Here is a 22,517-nt window from a genome sequence, read left to right on the forward strand (position 1 = left end):
TCTATGGGCATAGCTTGGTGGTTAGGTGACCATGTGGGCATGTCCAAGTCGATGTAATTTCTTTGCCCTTTTTTGACCTACAAAAAGAAAATATACTAATTATTTCATGCAAGCAATACTTAAATAAACGAAGAACACAAAACAATAAGAGGTACAAAGATACTTACATACGAGCAATAAAAGTTTTGTCTTTAATCTGGCAACTTGCACCAATGATAATAATGATCTACAAGGAGAAGATATACAAATTGTTTCATGCAATCAATACTTAAATAATAAATAAAGTACACAAAACAATAAGAGGTACCAAAAACCAACTTTCACACTTTACACACACACTACCGTTCTTTGGGCTTGGTTTAATTGGCAGGTGTGGCTTGCTGGTCAAGGGAGCTGGTGAGCATGTTCAAGTCGATGTCACTTCTTTGCTCTTTTTTGACCCACAAAAAGAAAATATAACAATTATTTCATGCAATCAATACAAATAAACAAAGTACACAAAACAAAAGAGGCACACAAATATAAGAGCAATATAAGTGATGTCTTCAATGTCGCTTCTTGCACAATGATAATAATTTCCTACAAGGAGAAAATATACCAATTATGACATGCAATCAATACTTAAATAATAATCCAAAAACCAACTTTCACACTTTTCCCGCACAAAATGCCATCTACAACTTTGATAGATTTTGTGTTTTGTGTAGTTAGAGTAAAAACTACAGAAACATACCAAATCTTAGAAAGTTGCACAAATATTTTATTTTATTATTTTATTTCTATTTTTATATAAGAGCAGCTAAATTTAAAACTTCCTAAACTTTAGATGGCTATGTCTAAAAAAAAGAAAACTCCTAAAAAAACCCAATAAACTAGTTGTAGAGGAATACAATGAGGACAGTGCTGATGTTGTTTTCATCTTGTAATCTCTTGAGATTTGTAGTCCACCTAATATAGCTCGTTGTATTTCCAAGCCAATTTATAGCCAAATATATGCCCTCCAAAAAAATAAAACCCAACAAGGAAGATGGAAGAGAAAAATAGAAAACCAAAGTGGTAACAAAAATGATGAAAAAAAAGAGCAGCCAAAAGCTTTGTATTCCAAATCCAAATCTCAGAGTTTTTCTTCCTTCTTTTCTTCAGGTTCTTGTAACCTTAATCCAATTGCCTCAGAGAGAGGAAAAATACCCCAAATTAAAATTATTCAAAAAAAAAAAAAAGAATTCACTAGGTTACCACCTGGAAGCAAATAGATATAGGTAAAAAAATATAAGTGGTAACACCCACTTAAAAAGAAAAACGTGACAGCGTAATTCAAAGTGCCTCCAAAAAGAAGAGGAAGAAAAAGAGTGTCACCTTGGCCTGTTTCTGTTAATTCTCCTTTCAAGTCTTAAATAATAATCCAAAAAACAACTTTCACACTTTACACACAAACAATAGAACACAACACAACTGACTCACACGCAATGTAAAACAGCTGCACTTGTCCCAGAATGGCCCCTGCAACAAGCAGGAACCTCACACAGCCACAAAAAGCTCAAAACCCAACTTTCACACTTTTTCTGCACAAAATGCCACCTACAACCTTGCAATATTTTGTGTGTTTGTGTAGTTAGATTGAAACACTACAGAAACACACCAAATCTCAGAAGGCTGCACAAACAGTTTATTTTATTACTTTATTTTATTTCTATTTTTTAGATAAAAGCAGCTAAATTTAAAACTTCCTAAACTTTAAATAGCTATGTCAAAAAAAAGGAAAACTCTTACAAAAAAACCCAATTAACTATCTTTTTAAAAAAACCCACCCTCCAAAAAAATCCCTGTTACTTACCCAGGCAGGCAGGCTGTTTACGTTGCTCACCAGTGAGATTGATTGCAGGCAGGCAGATTCAGTTGCTATCTGATGCAATTGATTGCAGGGATTGCAGCAGGCAAAGCAAGGCAAGAAAAGCGAGCAAGCAGGAAAAAAGCAGCAAGCGGCCAAGCTGGCAAGTGGGAGACCAGGAGACCAGGAGATTGGGTGGGGAGGGCAGGGATTTTTGCTACCGGTTCTCCAAACCACTGTCGCCATTGCTCCTCCAAGGTCACCAATACTCCCTCCAGTATCAACCATCTAAAATTCAGTCCTCTTTTAATTAAATACTTTGTCAAAAACTGGTATTTTCTATTTAAGTCTCTAACTCGTCTCAGAATTTGTTTCAACACTACTATTTCTCTATCTTTATACTTCATTGGGTTATCTCTTGCTCTCTGCAGGATCTCTGTTTTTATTGATATCTTGGTGAAGCTAACATGCACCTCTCTTGGTAATTTGTTTCTCATTTTGTATCTAGTAGGCACTCTACATATTTCGTTAATTTCATTCAGCATTTTTTCCTTAGATTCCTCCACCGCTTCCAACAGCAGATCTGCCATTATCTCTGCTAGGTTTCCTCCTTTTCCTTCTTCCACATTCTGAAATGTCAAATAATAATCTGCCCTATCCGTTTCTATGGAGATAATTGATTTTTATTTATTTTTGTCTACCACTGTAAATCTATAATCCAACGGGGGTGAAATCTAAAGATTTTCCTACCGGTTCTGTGGGCTTGGTTTAATTGGCAGGCGTGGCTTGGTGGTCAAGTGACCTGGTGAGCGTGTTCAAGTCGAAGTCACTTCTTTGCCCTTTTTTGACCTACAAAAAGGAAATATAACAATTATTTCATGCAATCAATACTTAAAAAACCAAGTACACAAAACAATAAGAGTCACAGAGATATTTACATGAGCAATAAAAGTGATGTCTTCAACGTCGCTTCTTGAACCAATGTTAATAATTACCTACAAGGAGAAGATATATCAATTATTTCATGCAATTAATACTTCAATAATAATCCAAAATACAACTTTCACACTTTACACACAAACAACAGAACACAACACAACTGACTCACACGCGATGTAAAACAGCTGCCCTTGACCCAAAATGGCCCCTGCAAAAAGCAGGAAAATCACACAGCCACAAAAAGCTCAAAAACCAACTTTCACACTTTTTCCGCATAAAATGCCACTTACAGCTTTGCAAGATTTTGTGTGTTTCGGTAGTTAGAGTGAAACAGGACAATGCTGAACTTGTTTTCTTCATCTTGTAATGTCTTGAGATTTCTAATCCACCAAATATAGCTCGTTGTATTTGCAAGTCAATTTATATCCAGATATAGGCCCGCCCAAAAAAAATCCCCACAAGAAAGACGAAAAGAAAATTAGAAAGCCAAAGTGGTAACAAAATGATAAAAAACAAAAGACCAGCCCAAAAGCTTTGTATTCCAAATCCAAATCTCAGAGTTTTTCTTGCTTCTTTTCTTCAGGTTCTTGTAACCTTAATCCAATTGCCTCAGAGAGAGGAAAAATACCCCAAATTACAATTATTCAAAAAAAAAAAAAGAATTCACAACGTTACCACCTGGAAGCAAATAGATATAGGTAAAAAAAATATGTGGTAACACCCACTTAAAAAGAAAAATGTGACAGCGTAATTCAAAGTGCCTCCAAAAAGAAGAGGAAGAAAAAGAGTGTCACCTTGGCCTGTTTCTGTTAATTCTCCTTTCAAGTCTTAAATAATAATCCAAAAACCAACTTTCACACTTTACACACAAACAACAGAACACAACACAACTGACTCACACGCAATGTAAAACAGCTGCACTTGACCCAGAATGGCCCCTGCAACAAGCAGGAACCTCACACAGCCACAAAAAGCTCAAAACCCAACTTTCACACTTTTTCTGCACAAAATGCCACCTACAACCTTGCAATATTTTGTGTGTTTGTGTAGTTAGAGTGAAACACTACAGAAACACACCAAATCTCAGAAGGCTGCACAAACAGTTTATTTTATTACTTTATTTTATTTCTATTTTTTAGATAAAAGCAGCTAAATTTAAAACTTCCTAAATTTAAATAACTATGTCAAAAAAAGAGAAAAACTCTTACAAAAAAACCCAATTAACTATCTTTTTAAAAAAACCACCCTCCAAAAAAAATCCCACTTACTTACCCAATTGAAGGCACGAGGCAGGCAGGCAGGCAGGCTGTTTACGTTGCTCACCAGTGAGATTGATTGCAGGCAGGCAGATTCAGTTGCTATCTGATGCAATTGATTGCAGGGATTGCAGCAAGCAAAGCAAGGCAAGAAAAGCGAGCGAGCAGGAAAAAAGCAGCAAGCGGCCAAGCTGGCAAGTGGGTGACCGGGAGATTGGGTGGGTATAGGCGGGGAGGGCAGGGATTTTTGCTACCGGTTCTCCAAACCACTATTGCCATCGCTCCTCCAAGGTCACCAATACTCCCTCCAGTATCAACCATCTAAAATTCAGTCCTCTTTTAATTAAATACTTTGTCAAAAACTGGTATTTTCTATTTAAGTCTCTTACTCGTCTCAGAATTTGTTTCAACACTACTATTTCTCTATCTTTATACTTCATCGGGTTATCTCTTGCTCTCTGCAGGATCTCTGTTTTTATTGATTTCTTGGTGAAGCCAACACGCACCTCTTTTAGTAATTTGTTTCTCATTGTGTATCTAGTAGGCACTCTAAATATTTTGTTAATCTCATTCAGCATTTTTTCCTTAGATTCCTCCACCGCTTCCAACAGCAGATCTGCCATTATCTCTGCTAGGTTTCCTTCTTTTCCTTCTTCCACATTCTGAAATGTCAAATAATAATCTGCCCTATCCATTTCTATGGAGATAATTGATTTTTATTGATTTTTGTCTACCACTGTAAATCTATAATCCAACGGGGGTGAAATCTAAAAATTTTCCTACCGGTTCTGTGGGCTTGGTTTAATTGGCAGGCGTGGCTTGGTGGTCAAGTGACCTGGTGAGCATGTTCAAGTCAAAGTCACTTCTTTGCCCTTTTTTGACCTACAAAAAGGAAATATAACAATTATTTCATGCAATCAATACTTAAAAAACCAAGTACACAAAACAATAAGAGTCACAGAGATATTTACATGAGCAATAAAAGTGATGTCTTCAACGTCGCTTCTTGAACCAATGATAATAATGACCTACAAGAAGAAGATATATCAATTATTTCATACAATCAATACTTCAATAATAATCCAAAATACAACTTTCACACTTTACACACAAACAACAGAACACAACACAACTGACTCACACGCAATGTAAAACAGCTGCCCTTGACCCAAAATGGCCCCTGCAAAAAGCAAGAACCTCACACAGCCACAAAAAGCTCAAAAACCAACTTTCACACTTTTTCCGCACAAAATGCTACTTACAGCTTTGCAAGATTTTGTGTGTTTCTGTAGTTAAGAGTGAAACAGGACAATGCTGATGTTGTTTTCTTCATCTTGTAATGTCTTGAGATTTCTAATCCACCAAATATAGCTCGTTGTATTTGCAAGTCAATTTATATCCAGATATAGGCCCGCCCAAAAAAAAACCCCACAAGAAAGACAAAAAGAAAATTAGAAAACCAAAGTGGTAACAAAATGATAAAAAACAAATGAGCAGCCCAAAAGCTTTGTAATCCAAATCCAAATCTCAGAGATCTTCTTGGTTCTTTTCTTCAGGTTCTTGTAACCTTAATCCAATTGCCTCAGAGAGAGGAAAAATACCTGGTTCTTTTCTTCAGGTTCTTGTAACCTTAATCCAATTGCCTCAGAGAGAGGAAAAATACCCCAAATTACGTTTCGAAAAAAAAAAGAATTCACAATGTTACCACCTGGAAGCAAATAGATATAGGTAAAAAAATATAAGTGGTAACACCCACTTAAAAAGAAAAACGTGACAGCGTAATTCAAAGTGCCTCCAAAAAGAAGAGAAAGAAAAAGAGTGTCACCTTGGCCTGTTTCTGTTAATTCTCCTTTCAAGTCTTAAATAATAATCCAAAAAACAACTTTCACACTTTACACACAAACAATAGAACACAACACAACTGACTCACACGCAATGTAAAACAGCTGCACTTGACCCAGAATGGCCCCTGCAACAAGCAGGAACCTCACACAGCCACAAAAAGCTCAAAACCCAACTTTCACTTTTTCTGCACAAAATGCCACCTACAACCTTGCATTATTTTGTGTGTTTGTGTAGTTAGAGTGAAACACTACAGAAACACACCAAATCTCAGAAGGCTGCACAAACAGTTTATTTTATTACTTTATTTTATTTCTATTTTTTAGATAAAAGCAGCTAAATTTAAAACTTCCTAAACTTTAAATAGCTATGTCAAAAAAAGAAAATTCTTACAAAAACCAACTTTCACACTTTTTCCGCACAAAATGCTACTTACAGCTTTGCAAGATTTTGTGTGTTTCTGTAGTTAAGAGTGAAACAGGACAATGCTGATGTTGTTTTCTTCATCTTGTAATGTCTTGAGATTTCTAATCCACCAAATATAGCTCGTTGTATTTGCAAGTCAATTTATATCCAGATATAGGCCCGCCCAAAAAAAAACCCCACAAGAAAGACAAAAAGAAAATTAGAAAACCAAAGTGGTAACAAAATGATAAAAAACAAATGAGCAGCCCAAAAGCTTTGTAATCCAAATCCAAATCTCAGAGATCTTCTTGGTTCTTTTCTTCAGGTTCTTGTAACCTTAATCCAATTGCCTCAGAGAGAGGAAAAATACCTGGTTCTTTTCTTCAGGTTCTTGTAACCTTAATCCAATTGCCTCAGAGAGAGGAAAAATACCCCAAATTACGTTTCGAAAAAAAAAAGAATTCACAATGTTACCACCTGGAAGCAAATAGATATAGGTAAAAAAATATAAGTGGTAACACCCACTTAAAAAGAAAAACGTGACAGCGTAATTCAAAGTGCCTCCAAAAAGAAGAGAAAGAAAAAGAGTGTCACCTTGGCCTGTTTCTGTTAATTCTCCTTTCAAGTCTTAAATAATAATCCAAAAAACAACTTTCACACTTTACACACAAACAATAGAACACAACACAACTGACTCACACGCAATGTAAAACAGCTGCACTTGACCCAGAATGGCCCCTGCAACAAGCAGGAACCTCACACAGCCACAAAAAGCTCAAAACCCAACTTTCACACTTTTTCTGCACAAAATGCCACCTACAACCTTGCAATATTTTGTGTGTTTGTGTAGTTAGAGTGAAACACTACAGAAACACACCAAATCTCAGAAGGCTGCACAAACAGTTTATTTTATTACTTTATTTTATTTCTATTTTTTAGATAAAAGCAGCTAAATTTAAAACTTCCTAAACTTTAAATAGCTATGTCAAAAAAAAAGAAAAATTCTTACAAAAAAAACCAATTAACTATCTTTTTAAAAAAAACCACCCTCCAAAAAAAATCCCACTTACTTACCCAATTGAAGGCACGAGGCAGGTAGGCAGGCAGGCTGTTTACGTTGCTCACCAGTGAGATTGATTGCAGGCAGGCAGATTCAGTTGCTATCTGATGCAATTGATTGCAGGGATTGCAGCAGGCAAAGCAAGGCAAGAAAAGCGAGCGAGCAAGAAAAAAGCAGCAAGCGGCCAAGCTGGCAAGTGGGAGACCAGGAGATTGGGTGGGGAGGGCAGGGATTTTTGCTACCGGTTCTCCAAACCACTGTCGCCATCGCTCCTCCAAGGTCACCAATACTCCCTCCAGTATCAACCATCTAAAATTCAATCCTCTTTTAATTAAATACTTTGTCAAAAACTGGTATTTTCTATTTAAGTCTCTAAGTCGTCTCAGTATTTGTTTCAACACTACTATTTCTCTATCTTTATACTTCATTGGGGTATCTCTTGCTCTCTGCAGGATCTCTGTTTTTATTGATTTCTTGGTGAAGCCAACATGCACCTCTTTTAGTAATTTGTTTCTCATTGTGTATCTAGTAGGCACTCTAAATATTTCGTTAATCTCATTCAGCATTTTTCCTTAGATTCCTCCACCACTTCCAACAGCAGATCTGCCATTATCTCTGCTAGGTTTTCTCCTTTTCCTTCTTCCACATTCTGAAATGTCAAATAATAATCTGCCCTATCCATTTCTATGGAGATAATTGATTTTTATTGATTTTTGTCTACCACTGTAAATCTATAATCCAACTGGGGTGAAATCTGAAAATTTTCCTACCGGTTCTGTGGGCTTGGTTTAATTGGCAGGTGTGGCTTGGTGGTCAAGTGACCTGGTGAGCGTGTTCAAGTCAATGACACTTCTTTGCCCTTTTTTGACCTACAAAAAGGAAATATAACAATTATTTCATGCAATCAATACTTAAAAAACCAAGTACACAAAACAATAAGAGTCACAGAGATATTTACATGAGCAATAAAAGTGATGTCTTCAACGTCGCTTCTTGAACCAATGATAATAATGACCTACAAAGAGAAGATATATCAATTATTTCATGCAATCAATACTTCAATAATAATAATACAACTTTCACACTTTACACACAAACAACAGAACACAACACAACTGACTCACACGCAATGTAAAACAGCTGCCCTTGACCCAAAATGGCCTCTGCAAAAAGCAGGAACCTCACACAGCCACAAAAAGCTCAAAAACCAACTTTTACACTTTTTCCGCACAAAATGCCACTTACAGCTTTGCAAGATTTTGTGTGTTTCTGTAGTTAGAGTGAAACAGGACAATGCTGATGTTGTTTTCTTCATCTTGTAATGTCTTGAGATTTCTAATCCAAATATAGCTCGTTGTATTTGCAAGTCAATTTATATCCAGATATAGGCCCGCCCAAAAAAAATTCCCACAAGAAAGACAAAAAGAAAATTAGAAAACCAAAGTGGTAACAAAATGATAAAAAAACAAATGAGCAGCCCAAAAGCTTTGTATTCCAAATCCAAATCTCAGAGTTTTTCTTGGTTCTTTTCTTCAGGTTCTTGTAACCTTAATCCAATTGCCTCAGAGAGAGGAAAAATACCTGGTTCTTTTCTTCAGGTTCTTGTAACCTTAATCCAATTGCCTCAGGAGAGGAAAAATAGCCCAAATTACAATTATTCAAAAAAAAAAAAAGAATTCACAACGTTACCACCTGGAAGCAAATAGATATAGGTAAAAAAAATATAAGTGGTAACACCCACTTAAAAAGAAAAACGTGACAGCGTAATTCAAAGTGCCTCCAAAAAGAAGAGAAAGAAAAAGAGTGTCACCTTGGCCTGTTTCTGTTAATTCTCCTTTCAAGTCTTAAATAATAATCCAAAAACCCACTTTCACACTTTACACACAAACAACAGAACACAACACAACTGACTCACACGCAATGTGAAATAGCTGCACTTCACCCAGAATGGCCCCTGCAACAAGCAGGAAACTCAGCCATAAAAAGCTCAAAATCCAACTTTTACACTTTTTCCGCACAAAATGCTACCTACAACCTTGCAATATTTTGTGTGTTTGTGTAGTTAGAGTGAAACACTACAGAAACACACCAAATCTCAGAAGGCTGCACAAACAGTTTATTTTATTACTTTATTTTATTTCTATTTTTTAGATAAAAGCAGCTAAATTTAAAACTTCCTAAACTTTAAATAGCTATGTCAAAAAAAAGGAAAACTCTCACAAAAAAACCCAATTAACTATCTTTTTTAAAAAAATCACCCTCCAAAAAAATCCCTGTTACTTACCCAATTGAAGTCACAAGGCAGGCAGGCAGGCACGTAGTTTACGTTGCTCACCAGTGAGATTGATTGCAGGCAGGCAGATTCAGTTGCTATCTGATGCAATTGATTGCAGGGATTGCAGCAGGCAAAGCAAGGCAAGAAAAGCGAGCGAGCAGGAAAAAAGCAGCAAGCGGCCAAGCTGGCAAGTGGGTGACCAGGAGATTGGGTGGGCATAGGTGGGGAGGGCAGGGATTTTTGCTACCGGTTCTCCAAACCACTGACGCCATTGTTCCTCCAAGGTCACCAATACTCCCTCCAGTATCAACCATCTAAAATTCAGTCCTCTTTTAATTAAATACTTTGTCAAAAACTGGTATTTTCTATTTAAGCCTCTTAACTCATCTCAGTATTTGTTTCAACACTACTATTTCACTATCTTTATACTTCATCGGGTTATCTCTTGCTCTCTGCAGGATCTCTGTTTTTATTGCTTTCTTGGTGAAGCTAACATGCACCTCTTTTAGTAATTTGTTTCTCATTTTGTATCTAGTAGGCACTCTAAATATTTCGTTAATCTCATTCAGCATTTTTTCCTTAGATTCCTCCACCGCTTCCAACAGCAGATCTGCCATTATCTTCACTAGGTTTCCTCCTTTTTCTTCTTCCACATTCTGAAATGTCAAATAATAATCTGCCCTATCCATTTCTATGGAGATAATTGATTTTTATTTATTTTTGTCTACCACTGTAAATCTATAATCCAATTGGGGTTAAATCTAAAAATTTTCCCTACCGGTTCTGTGGGCTTGGTTTAATTGGCAGGCGTGCCTTGGTGGTCAAATGACCTGGTGAGCGTGTTCAAGTCGATGTCACTTCTTTGCCCTTTTTTGACCTACAAAAAGGAAACATAACAATTATTTCATGCAATCAATACTTAAAAAACCAAGTACACAAAACAATAAGAGTCACAGAGATATTTACATGAGCAATAAAAGTGATGTCTTCAACGTCGCTTCTTGAACCAATGATAATAATGACCTACAAGGAGAAGGTATATCAATTATTTCATGCAATCAATACTTCAATAATAATCCAAAATACAACTTTCACACTTTGCACACACACACAATGGAACACAACACAACTGACTCACACGCAATGTAAAACAGCTGCCCTTGACCCAAAATGGCCCCTGCAAAAAGCAGGAACCTCACACAGCCACAAAAAGCTCAAAAACCAACTTTCACACTTTTTCCGCACAAAATGAAACTTATAGCTTTGCAAGATTTTGTGTGTTTCTGTAGTTAGAGTGAAACACTACAGAAACACACCAAATCTTAGAAAGTCACACAAATATTATATTATATTATTTTATTATTTTATTTTATTTATATTTTTAGATAAGAGCAGCTAAATTTAAAACTTCCTAAACCTTAAATGGCTATGTCTAAAAAAAAAAAAACTCTAGAAAAGTGCAATTAACTATTTGTTTTAAAGCTCTCCCCAAAAAAAGTTGCAGAGGATGAGCCTGAGGACAATGCTGATGTTGTTTTCTTCAACTTGTAATGTCTTGAGATTTCTAATCCATGAAATATAGCTCGGAAATATAAATTTAATATAAAGTCAATATAAAGTCAATTTCCAAGTCAATTTATATCCAAATATAGGGCCACCAAAAAAAAAAAAAAACCACAAGAAAGAGAAAAAGAAAATTAGAAAACCAAAGTGGTAACAAAAATGATTAAAAAAAAAAAAAGAGCAGCCCAAAAGCTTTGTAATCCAAATCCAAATCTCAGAGATTTTCATGGTTCTTTTCTTCAGGTTCTTCTGACCTTAATCCAATTGCCTCAGAGAGAGGAAAAATACCCCAAATTGCAATTTAAAAAAAAGAAAGAAGAAGAATTCACAATGTTACCACCTGGAAGCAAATAGATATAGGTAAAAAAAATAGAAGTGGTAACACTTAAAAAGAAAAACGTGACAGCGTAATTCAAAGTGCCTCCAAAAAGAAGAGGAACAAAAAAGAGTGTCACCTTGGCCTGTTTCTGTTAATTCTCCTTTCGAGTCTTAAATAATAATCCAAAAACCAACTTTCACACTTTACACACACACAACAGAACACAACACAGCTGACTCACACGCAATGTAAAACAGCTGCATTTGACCCAGAATGGCCCCTGCAAGAAGCAGGAACCTCACAGAGCCACAAAAAGCTCTAAACCCAACTTTCACACTTTTTCGGCACAAAATGCTACCTACAACCTTGCAATATTTTGTGTGTTTGTATAGTTAGAGTGAAACACTACAGAAACACACCAAATCTCAGAAGGCTGCACAAACAGTTTATTTTATTACTTTATTTTATTTCTATTTTTTAGATAAAAGCAGCTAAATTTAAAACTTCCTAAACTTTAAATAGCTATGTCAAAAAAAAGGAAAACTCTTACAAAAAAACCCAATTAACTATCTTTTTTAAAAAAACCACCCTCCAAAAAAATCCCTGTTACTTACCCAGGCAGGCAGGCACGTAGTTTACGTTGCTCACCAGTGAGATTGATTGCAGGCAGGAAGATTCAGTTGCTATCTGATGCAATTGATTGCAATTGATTGCAGCAGGCAAAGCAAGGCAAGAAAAGCGAGCGAGCAGGAAAAAAGCAGCAAGCGGCCAAGCTGGCAAGTGGGTGACCGGGAGATTGGGTGGGCATAGGTGGGGAGGGCAGGGATTTTTGCTACCGGTTCTCCAAACCACTATCGCCATCACTCCTCCAAGGTCACCAATACTCCCTCCAGTATCAACCATCTAATATTCAGTCCTCTTTTAATTAAATACTTTATCAAAAAATGGTATTTTCTATTTAGGTCTCTAACTCGTCTCAGAAGTTGTTTCAACACTACTATTTCTCTATCTTTATACTTCATCGGGTTATCTCTTGCTCTCTGCAGGATCTCTGTTTTTATTGATTTCTTGGTGAAGCTAACATGCACCTCTCTTGGTAATTTGTTTCTCATTTTGTATCTAGTAGGCACTCTAAATATTTCGTTAATCTCATTCAGCATTTTTCCTTAGATTCCTCCACCGCTTCCAACAGCAGATCTGCCATTATCTCTGCTAGGTTTCGTCCTTTTCCTTCTTCCACATTCTGAAATGTCAAATAATAATCTGCCCTATCCATTTCTATGGAGGTAATTGATTTTTCTTTATGTTTGTCTACCACTGTAAATCTATAATCCAACTGGGGTGAAATCTAAAAATTTTCCCTACCGGTTCTGTGGGCTTGGTTTAATTGGCAGGCATGGTCAGGTGACCTGGTGTTCAAGTCAATGACACTTCTTTGCCCTTTTTTGACCTACAAAAAGGAAATATAACAATTATTTCATGCAATCAATACTTTTGACTTCAATATAATTGAAGTCACAAGGCAGGACAGGCAGGCACGTAGTTTACGTTGCTTACCAGTGAGATTGATTGCAGGCAGGCAGATTCAGTTGCTATCTGATGTAGTTGATTGCAGGGATTGCAGCAGGCAAAGCAAGGCAAGAAAAGCGAGCGAACAGGAAAAAAGCAGCAAGCGGCCAAGCTGGCAAGTGGGTGATCGGGATATTGGGTGGGCATAGGCGGGGAGGGCAGGGATTTTTGCTACCGGTTCTCCAAACCACCTTTGCCATTGCTCCTCCAAGGTCACCAATATTCCCTCCAGTATCAACCATCTAAAATTCAGTCCTCTTTTAATTAAATACTTTGTCAAAAACTGGTATTTTTTACTTAAGTCTCTAATTCGTCTTAGAATTTGTTTTAACACTACTATTTCTCTATTAATTTATTTATTTATTCAAATTTTTATACCGCCCTATCTCCCAGAGGACTCAGGGCTGTTTACAGGCTGGTAAAAAATACAATATAATACAAGGTAAAACACAAAGTTAAAAAACTTATTTAAATAGGCCAAAATTTAAAATTACAATTAAAATTATATAAACCCCATTAAAATTAAATGTAAAATTAAAATGTTAGTCCAGTCCTGCACAGATAAATAGATGTGTTTTAAGCTCGCGGCAGAAGGTTCGAAGGTCAGGAAGTTGGCGGAGTCCTGGGGGAAGTTCATTCCAGAGGGTGGGAGCCCCCACAGAGAAGGCCCTTCCCCTGGGTGTCGCCAGTCGGCACTGCCTGGCGGACAGCACCCTAAGGAGTCCCTCCCTGTGAGAGTGCACGAGTCGGTGGGAGGCAATCGGTGGCAGTAGACGGTCCGGTAAATAGCCCGGCCCTAAGCCATGGAGCGCTTTGAAGATGGTTACCAAAACCTTGACATGCACCCGGAAGGCCACAGGCCTTCTTTATATGAAGTATATCTTTATACTTCATCGGGTTATCTCTTGCTCTCTGCAGGATCTCTGTTTTTATTGCTTTCTTGGTGAAGCTAACATGCACCTCTTTTAGTAATTTGTTTCTCATTGTGTATCTAATAGGCACTCTAAATATTTCATTAATCTCATTCAGCATTTTTTCCTTAGATTCCTCCACCGCTTCCAACAGCAGATCTGCCATTATCTTCACTAGGTTTCCTCCTTTTTCTTCTTCCACATTCTGAAATGTCAAATAATAATCTGCCCTATCCATTTCTATGGAGATAATTGATTTTTATTGATTTTTGTCTACCACTGTAAATCTATAATCCAACTGGGGTGAAATCTAAAAATTTTCCTTACCGGTTCTGTGGGCTTGGTTTAATTGGCAGGCGTGGCTTGGTGGTCAAGTGACCTGGTGAGCGTGTTCAAGTCGATGTCACTTCTTTGCCCTTTTTTGACCTACAAAAAGGAAATATAACAATTATTTCATGCAATCAATACTTGAAAAACCAAGTACACAAAACAATAAGAGTCACAGAGATATTTACATGAGCAATAAAAGTGATGTCTTCAATGTCGTTTCTTGAACAAATAATAATAATGACCTACAAGGAGAAGATATATCAATTATGTCATGCAATCAATACTTAAATAATAATCCAAAATCCAAAATCCAACTTTCACACTTTACACACACATACAACAGAACACAAGACAACTGACTCACACACAATGTAAGACAGCTGCACTTCACCCAAAATGGCCCCTGTAACAAGCAGGAACCTCATACAGTCACACAATAACTATCTTTATAAACCCCACCAAAAATCCCAGTTACTTACCCAATTGAAGGCACAAGGCAGGCAGGCAGGGAGATTAAATTGCTCACCACTGATATTGATTTTAGGCAGGCAATTGGAAAAATGGGATTGATATGGTTTGGAATACACAACTGCAAGTACAATCTAGATATCAAAAAATTGTTAAACTATAGAGTTTTTATATGGAATTGACAGAATTGAATAAAATAATATAGAAGAGTAGGCGATAAAAGTTTCTATCGTTATTTATTGCATATTAAATTAGAAAAACGAGTAAAAGAAACAATGATAGTATGGGCGAAAAACTTTGGTTATACGATTGAGTTAGATAAATGACAGCAACTATGGGATAGAAATTACAAATTAACAATGTCAATTGCATACAAGTAAAATTTATACAAAATGTTTTATAGATGGCATTTGTCACAGTAACAATTGGCAAAAATGTTTAAAGACAAATCAGCTAGATGTTGGAAATTTCATCAGATACCGGGGTCATATTATCATATGTGGTGGATATGCCTAGAAGGAAAAAAATATTGGACAAAAATTTGTATGTGTTGGAGAAGATGATGCAGCAACATATCAATTTAAAACCTGAAATATTCATGTTTGGGATTCTACCAGAAACTTATAGTAAAGAAAATGTATATTTGATTATTCATGTAATGATTGCAGCTAGAATTGTATTTGCACAAAATTGAAAAAGTGAAGAGATCTCTACAGATGTAAATATGATTGAGAAACTATTAGAATGTGCAGAAATGAATAGATTTAACACTTGCAATTAAAGGAAAGGAAGAATCTGATTATTACAATATATGGGAGTTATTTTATCAGTGCTTAGAGAATAAATATGAAAGTAATGTATTATAAAGGCAAATAAGTTAAGAAAAGAAATAGTAGTTATGTTAAGTATTAGTATTAATACAAGAATAGATACAAATAATGAATATGGTAGTAAATTTTAATTTTTATGACACAAAAATATATACTCAGATGACACATTGTTTAATGAAACATGAAATGTTTGTATTAAAAGAAAATAAAAATTTTTATATAAATATATAGATATAGATATAGATATAGATATAGATATAGATATAGATATAGATATATACATACATATGAATGAAATATCATTTGCCTGCAAGCAAGAACTGATGGGACCAAAAAATAGAGAAAGTCATAGAAAATAAAGAAGCTAAATTGCTCTGGGACTTTAAACTCCTGCCACTTAACACCCCAGACTTAACAATTGTTGATAAGAAATACAAAAAAGTTGGGATTTTTGATGTTGCAATATCTGGAGACAGCAGAAGAGAAGAGAAAGAACTGGAAAAGTTAACAAAATATAAAACCTACAAATAGAACAACTGTGGCAAAAGCAAGCAAAGATAGTACCCAATAGTAATAAGAGCCTTGGGTGGAATCCCAAAATAACTGGAGCACCACTTGAACACCATTGGGATTGACAAATTTGGGGGGGCGTGACCAGCATTGCAGTGGTATGGCATGGAATTCCGGAGCTCTGGAAAAACACCAATATCCTAGGCGATCCAGGGGATCCCCAGGGATCATAACTGTCCTGTAGGGGCAGCATACTAAAAAGCAGAGACATCATCCTGCCAACAAAAGTGCATATAGTCAAGGCGATGGTTTTCCCAGTTGCAATGTATGGCTGTGAAGGTTGGACCATAAGAAAGACTGAGCCCCAAAGAATCGAGGCCTTTGAACTCTGGTGCTGGAGAAGACTCCTGCGAGTCCCTTGGACTGCAAGGCGAACAAACAAGTCAAACAAACAAGCTTTAAGGTGCTGGTTACGACCTTTAAAGCGCTCCATGGCTTAGGGCCTGGGTACTTACGGGACCGCCTGCTGTTACCACATGCCTCCCACCGACCCGTACGCTCTCACGGAGAGGGACTTCTCAGGGTGCCGTCCGCCAAGCAATGTCGGCTGGCGGCCCCCAGGGGAAGGTCCTTCTCTGTGGGGGCTCCCACACTCTGGAACGAACTTCCCCCGGGTTTACGCCAAATACCTGACCTTCGGACATTTCGTCGCGAACTGAAGACACATCTTTTTATTTGCATGGGGCTGTCTTAAATTGAATTTCATCAAATTTTTAAAATTCTTATTAACTAATTTTAATTGGGGTTTTAGCTCACTGTATATTTTAATTTTCAGGCCAATTTTAAAATAAGTTTTTTAATTGCATTTTAAATTATATATTGTACTGTCTGTTTTATTTTTGCCTGTACACCGCCCTGAGTCCTTCGGGAGAAGGGCGGTATAGAAATCAAATAAATCAAATAAATAAAAATAAATAAAATAAAGTCAGTCCTAAAGGAGATCAACCCTGACTGCTCTTTAGAAGGCCAGATGCTGAAGATGAAAAAAAGAGTGAAGTGATTATCTGGGTGAGAAATTGAGATCTTGGAAACAAGATTCCTTTTATATATTGAATTCCTGAACTTTTAAAAATATTTTCTTGTGAGACATTACAAAGAGGAGAGGGGAGGGAGAGGAATAAGGAACAGCAGTGAAGAAGCGGAAGCCATTAATAAAGACTGATTATTGAAAACTGAAAAATAAATTTAATGAATTGAAAACAGATTGGAAAAGAGACTTTGTTTGGATAATGAATTGTATTTTGAAAATTTGAGTTTTGTAGCTGGAAGTGCAAAGTGGAAAGAAGAAAAATATATTGATATTTTAAAGATTATTTTAAGTGAACTGCAGTGCCATCTAGTGATGACAGAGAAAATTAAATAGACATACTGAATAAAGGAGAAGATGAGAGTGAAATGACCTTGGACAATATTTTGGAAAATGGCAAGAAGATTTTGATAAGAAGTGGTCTTGTGATTTTGTAACAGAAAGGGGGGGGGAAGATGAATGAAAGCTTTTGTAAACTACTAGGATTGAACTGTCTGGGTTTTTTTTCCTTCCGCTTGATGGACTTATAAATTTTGGAAAACTTTGGAATAATGGTATTTTGGAATATTCTTATTTTTTCTTTCTGCTTTTTGTTTTTGTTTTTCCTCTTCTGGTTCTTTCTTCCTGGTTTTAAAATTTTGTGATTGGTATGGTTTTTGTCTTTTCTTTTGGTTTTTTTTCCATTTTTCTTAATTAATTCTTAATTAATTCTTCGGAGATTATATTTTACCCTTTTTTTATTGTTTGATTGGATATTTTGAGTGAATACCTTAGTTTTGGAATTTTTTTATTGGTGAATTTTTATTTTTGTTCTGATCCGTTTTTTTCTTTTCTCCTTTTTCCATTTTTTCCTCTTTGGCTTTTTGGGTTATTCCTGGTTTGTTTTTGGTATTTTGTTTCTCTCTGACATAGCCGTTCTACCTTTTTCTTATATGGATTAAACATATGTGGATTAGGGTATCAAGAACCTGAAGGGTTTGATTGATTTGGGAGCAGATCTGGAATTTGAATTTGGAATTTAAATAAAGAGATAGTTGGAACATAAGAATTGGATTATTTGGATTACAAATTGAGTGGTGTAATTTGAAGAGACAAGACATACGCCACCAATGCACAGAGTATGAGGAATAAACAGGGTGAATTAGAAATTCAAGTAAATGAGGGCAGATATGATATTGTTGCCATTACGGAAACTTGGTGGGATGAAACTGACAAATGGAACATATAGCTAGAGGGATATAAATTATTTAAAAGAAATAACCAAATAAAAGAGGAGGTGGAGTTGCACTATATATAAGAAATAACTACATCTCTACAGAAATAGAGCACAACAATGATGAAAATCATCTTGAATGTATTTGGGTCAATATAAAAGGGGTGAAAAACGATATTGCCATAGGTCTATACTATAGGCTATCCAACCAAACAGAGGAAATAGATGAACTTTTTGCTAGTCAGCTAACTAAGGTATGTAGGAAGCACATCACAGTAGTAATGGGGGATTTTAACTACCCTGACATCGACTGGGAAACAAACTCTGCACCAAGTGGAAGATCCAACAGGTTCCTAACAGACCTAGCAGACACTTTTGTTTCCCAAAAAATAGAGAAGGCAACAAGGGGATCAGCCATACTGGACTTAATTCTCACTAACAGAGATGAAATGATAGAAGGTGTTGAAGCTACAGGAACCTTGGGGGCAAGTGACCACGCAATATTGGAATTCGACATTAAGCAAATACAAGTAGTAGAACAAAGTCAAACTAGAATCTTGGACTTTAAGAGAGCTAATTTCAATAAACTTAGAGAGAGCTTGAGAAGGATTCAATGGATGAGAATCCTCAGGGGGAAAACAACTCAAGAAGCTTGGGAAATTTTGAAAAGTGAGATTATAAAAGCACAGTCTAGCACAATACCAATGAAGAAGAAAAATAATAGATCTCAAAAGAAACCAGCATGGATGCATAAAGAACTATCTGACAAATTGAAAGACAAAAAGGACAAATATAAAAAGTGGAAAGAGGGGCAAATAACTAAGGCAGAATATCAGCAAATAGCCCGAGCCTGTAAAGATGAAGTGAGGAAAGCTAAGGCTCACAATGAACAAAGGCTAGCGACAAAAGTAAAAAATAACAAAAAGCTTCTTCCAACATATAAAAAACTAGAAAAATGTCAAGGAAACAATTGGCCCATTGCTGGGAGAAAGTGGCAAGAAGATGACAAGCAACAGGGAGAAAGCAGATCTACTTAACTCATTTTTTGCATCTGTCTTTACACAAAAGGAAAAAACAATCCAACCTATCAAAAACAGCACCACAAAAAACAGATTAGGAACACAAGTTAAAATAGGGAAGAAAATGGTAAGTGAACACCTGTCTACCCTAGACGAGTTCAAATCACCAGGACCGGATGGATTACACCCCAAGGTTCTGAAGGAACTGGCAGACATGATTTCAGAACCACTGAACTATATCTTTCAAAGATCCTGGAGCACAGGGGAGCTGCCAGAGGACTGGAAAAGAGCTGATGTAATTCCCATCTTCAAAAAAGGAAAAAAAACAGATCCAGGAAACTACAGACCTATCAGCCTGACCTCAATACCGGGGAAGATTCTGGAAAAGATAATCAAGCAATGAATCACTGAACACCTAGAAGCTAACAAAGTAATAACCAAAAGCCAACATGGGTTTGTCAAAAACATATCATGCCAGACTAATCATATTGCATTCTTTGAAAAAATGACAAAATTAGTAGACCAGAGGAATGCTGTTGATATAATTTACTTGGACTTCAGTAAAGCATTTGATAAAGTAGACCATAACCTACTACTAGATAAAGTAGAAAAATGTGAGTTAGACAGCACCACCACCAGATGGATTCGTAACTGGCTGACCAACCGCACTCAACGTGTAGTCCTCAACAGAACTACATCCACATGGAGGGAAGTATGCAGTGGAGTACCCCAAGGCTCTGTTTTAGGCCCAGTACTCTTCAACATCTTCATCAATGACCCTGGATGAGGGGATAGACGGGGAACTCATCAAATTTGCAGATGACACCAAGCTGGCAGGAATAGCCAACACTCCAGAAGATAGGCTCAAGTTACAGAAAGATCTTGACAGACTTGAACATTGGGCGCTATCTAATAAAATGAAATTCAACAGTGAAAAAAGTAAGGTTCTACATTTAGGCAAAAAAACCCCAAAATGCACCGGTACCGTATATGTGGTACCTTGCTCAATAGTAGTACCTGTGAGAGGGATCTTGGAATCCTAGTGGATAACCATTTAGATATGAGCCAGCAGTGTGCAGCAGCTGCTAAAAAAGCCAACACAGTTCTGGGCTGCATAAACAGAGGGATAGAATCAAGATCAAATGAAGTGTTAGTGCCATTTTATAATGCCTTGGTAAGGCCACACTTGGAATATTGCATCCAGTTTTGGTCGCCACGATGTAAAAAAGATGTTGAGACTCTAGAAAGAGTGCAGAGAACAGCAACAAAGATGATTAGGGGACTGGAGGCTAAAACATATGAAGAACGGTTGCAGGAATTGGGTATGTCTAGTTTAATAAAAAGAAGGACTAGGGGAGACATGATAGCAGTGTTCCAATATCTCAGGGGTTGCCACAAAGAAGAGGGAGTCGGGCTGTTCTCCAAAGCACCTGAGGGTAGAACAAGAAGTAATGGGTTGAATCTGATCAAAGAAAGAAGAAAATTAGAACTAAGGAAAAATTTCCTGACAGTTAGAACAATTAATAAGTGGAACGACTTGCCTGCAGAAGTTGTGAATGCTCCAACACTGGAAATTTTTAAGAAAATGTTGGATAACATCTGACTGAGATGGTGTAGGGTTTCCTGCCTAGGCAGGGGGTTGAACTAGAAGGCCCCCAAGGTCCCTTCCAACTCTGTTGTTATATTATATTATTATAAGATGAAGAAAATGACACAACATCTATCATCACCATCAATATCAACAGCATCAGGTGTCACAGGGCAAAAGACAATAGAAACTACATCACAGCAAGATAAAATCAACATGGAATTAAAAAACATGTTACAGACTAAAAGATTACAGTCTAATCTTAAAACAAGATTAGACAAGGTAGATGAAAAAATGGAAGGAAATATGGAAAAAATGGAAGGAAAATTGAAAGAAGTTAAAGAGATGATAGGGAAAAACAAAGAATAATTGCAGCAAATGGAAGAAAAAGCAGAGGCAATGGAGAAAAAAGTTGAAGAGATGGACTATAGATAAACAGGAAAAAACAATTATAACCCTGGAAATCGATAAAGCTGATTATTATTTAAGATTCCAAAATATTGAGGAGAAAAGGGAGAAAATCTAGCAGAGGAAGTTGCAGAGATATTAGCAGAAGTAATGGAAGAAAGCAAGGAAAGAATTTTAAATGGGATTGATGAGTGGACATAAGATATGCAATGAGAAACAACTTATCTAAAGACATTCATCTTAGATTCACTAAGAAAACTTTGAGAACAGAGATATTTCAAATGATGAGAAATGTAATGATAAAGCACAAAGGGAGAGAAGTAATAGCACTGAAACAAATTCCAAGAAGAGTGAGAGACCTGAGAAAAGAATATCAATTCCTCACTAAATGTTTGATAAAAAGAGGAATAAATTTTAGGTGGCTGATTCCAGAAGGAATATTGGTGAATTGGCAAGAGCAAAGATACAGATTAGATTCAACAGAAAAAGCAGAGTTATTTTATGAACAACACATAGGTTTTCAAGAGGAAGAAAGACTGAGAGATGAAAAAGGAGATGGATGACAGGAGGAGGAGAAAGAGCAGCCAGGGGAGATGACTAAAGAACAAGAAGAGAGCAAGAACAAAAGAAATTAAAGAACAAAGGGAGATAAGAATGACTAGATCGACAAAACAAGTAAATAAATAAGAAATGAAAGAAGAAATTAAAGTAATGTCTTTGAATATAAATGGACTAAATTTGGCAATAAAAAGAAGGAAATATTAAATAAATTAGAGAAGCTAAAATTAGAAATTATATGCTTACAAGAAGTTCATATTAGAAAGCAACCTAAAAAACTTTTGGAGCGAACAAAATTGGGGATATTGTATACAACATTGGCTTCTCAAAGTAAAAGAGGAATAGAATTTTATATCAAACAGACAATTCAATCCAAACAAATATTTGAGGATGAGGAAGGAAGAGTGTTAATGGTAGAAATTGTAATGAACTATAAAAAATATTACTTGTGGGTATATATGCTCCAAATGAAAATCAAGAAGAATCTTATGCGAAACTACATAGAAAAATATTAGAATATGAATATGAATATATTTGCA

General features: G+C 36.3%; 2 protein-coding genes across 7 annotated transcripts in view; one reads left to right on the plus strand and one right to left on the minus strand.

Moving 5' to 3' along the window:
- IFI35 (interferon induced protein 35) overlaps positions 1-22,517 on the plus strand; it is a 240,233-nt gene that overhangs the window by 175,638 nt on the left and 42,078 nt on the right. The gene's annotated exons all lie outside the window — the stretch shown is intronic.
- VAT1 (vesicle amine transport 1) overlaps positions 8,913-22,517 on the minus strand; it is a 112,734-nt gene continuing 99,129 nt past the window's right edge. For 2 of the 6 annotated variants that reach the window (XR_009155096.1, XR_009155095.1), the window contains 4 exons: positions 14,777-14,899; positions 14,483-14,539; positions 10,572-14,393; positions 8,913-10,482 (listed from right to left, as the gene is read on the minus strand). The gene's annotated coding sequence lies outside the window, so the exon portion shown is untranslated. Of the gene's footprint in view, positions 10,483-10,571; positions 14,394-14,482; positions 14,540-14,776; positions 15,278-22,517 lie in introns of all 6 variants that reach the window. The other 4 variants (XR_009155097.1, XR_009155093.1, XR_009155094.1 and 1 more) reach the window with 3 other exon arrangements.

Source organism: Ahaetulla prasina, chromosome 4, assembly GCF_028640845.1.
Source record: "Ahaetulla prasina isolate Xishuangbanna chromosome 4, ASM2864084v1, whole genome shotgun sequence".
Classification (NCBI taxonomy): domain Eukaryota; kingdom Metazoa; phylum Chordata; class Lepidosauria; order Squamata; family Colubridae; genus Ahaetulla; species Ahaetulla prasina.